This window comes from Octodon degus, unplaced genomic scaffold (assembly GCF_000260255.1).
Source record: "Octodon degus isolate 3935 unplaced genomic scaffold, OctDeg1.0 scaffold00075, whole genome shotgun sequence".
NCBI lineage: Eukaryota > Metazoa > Chordata > Mammalia > Rodentia > Octodontidae > Octodon > Octodon degus.
In genome coordinates, this window is record NW_004524651.1 from 6,119,876 (window position 1) to 6,121,645 (window position 1,770).

The window sequence follows — 1,770 nt, forward strand, 5'->3', positions numbered from 1 at the left end:
CCTCCCAGCATCCTCTTATCTGTGGAATGGGATTTCTTTTCCCACCATTAATCCAATTTGGCAATTGCTTGAAAGTACTCTATGTGAGCTAAGGAGTGGACTGAGTTATATGAGACGCACGTGGAGCACTTGTGGTGCAAATTCAGCAGAAGTCTGTAAGCTGCTTTGTTCCCACCCTGGCTTGTTTAGCTTCCTTTTCTGGGACAAATGGGCTTTCTGCCTTTATTTCCCTGCAAAGCGCTCAGATGCTACTTGATGTTTACTTGCCCTCACCTTTCAAAGCCAGCCACACCCTAAGGCATTAAATTTATTGCACTGATTGCCAGGCTTGTTTTGAATAAAAATGATCCTGCTGGTCATGGTGACAGAATGGCAGAAATACCAAAAGTCACCCTAGGGTTTTTAACTACCTTTTTAGTTAAAACTTATTCATACTTTCTCTACAATTCAAGCATTATACTTAATATATAAGAGACCATTTTAAATATTAGCCAATAGGATAAAGGCTGTGTAACCATCATGTTTGAAGAATACTTTGAGGGACATTTCTGTTTGAAGACTCTCCATTTTCAGTGAGAAGGCTGTTCAGAGACTTGAGCCTTTGGGATTGCGTTATGTCGGGTACTAGGGAGGTAAAACAAAAGATGTGACATAGTCCCTGCTTTTGAGGGGTTCACGGCCCCCCCACAGGGCAAACATAGAAACTAGTCCTTCTTGTGTCACTGAGGTCAAGCTTCTCTAGGAGAAAACAGCATCAGACAGGATGAGGGTCTGAAGATCTATTTGAGGTAGTGAGCTCCAAGCAAGCAAGAGAGGGGGACAGTGTGCGTGAGCTGGAGAAACCGAAGGCAGGGTGAGGGGACACCTTACCAAGCTGGCACCTGCTTCACAAGGGCCCCAAAGAAGCACAGCCTGTGCCTGGCAGGACATTCACTCAGCTGCCACTGTTCCCCACAGAACCTACACAGAAACAGGAGTTCCTGGGAAGGAGAGAGAGGACATTCTTCCATCTGGCTTCCTCCTGCTTCCTATTTCCCTGCCCTTGGTTGAAACTGACCCCACAGAAATTAGTCCCCTGGACTTGCACCATCGAGCTCCTGAGGTGCAGGACCCACGCGGAGCTGCCCCAGCCCTGGCCCCCGAGTAGGCGCACTGGTGAGTCAGAGGAACACAGGATGCACCAAGCTTGCATCAGAGTGTCAGGAGCCTCTGCAGAGACAGGGCTGTGGCTGAAAAGGCAAAGTGATGAAACATGCTCTCCTTGGAAGGATGAGCTGCACGTGATGGACCCAACAAAAGGTGCTGCCTCAGTTACTCTTCTCTCGTGGCTGGGATAAAATACCTGACATCCAACATGAAGGAAGAAAAGTTTATTTAGCTCACAGTTACTGGAGGTTTCAGTCAATACTCAGCTGGCTCCAAGGCAGACTGGCACATGGCAGAGGGCAGCAGTTCATGGTGGCAGCAAAGACCAAGAGCAAAAGGGAGAAGCAGCGGCAACAATGGCTACAGAGAGCAAGTCTGTCTCTGTGTCTCTTATGTTACACTCAGGTTATCCTCCCCACGCTGCCGAAGCACTCACACCCATCATCCCAGCAGTACTCAGACCCATGATCCCAGCCTTGGATCATGAATTCATCACAGACTCTAGAAATTAAGTCTGCCGCAGTCTTACATGAGGCTTTTGGAGGACAACTAGACACAAACCACAACAGGCGCACTGCAGCCTGAGGCTCTTGGAACAGTCACATTGTCCAATCTAAGCCATAG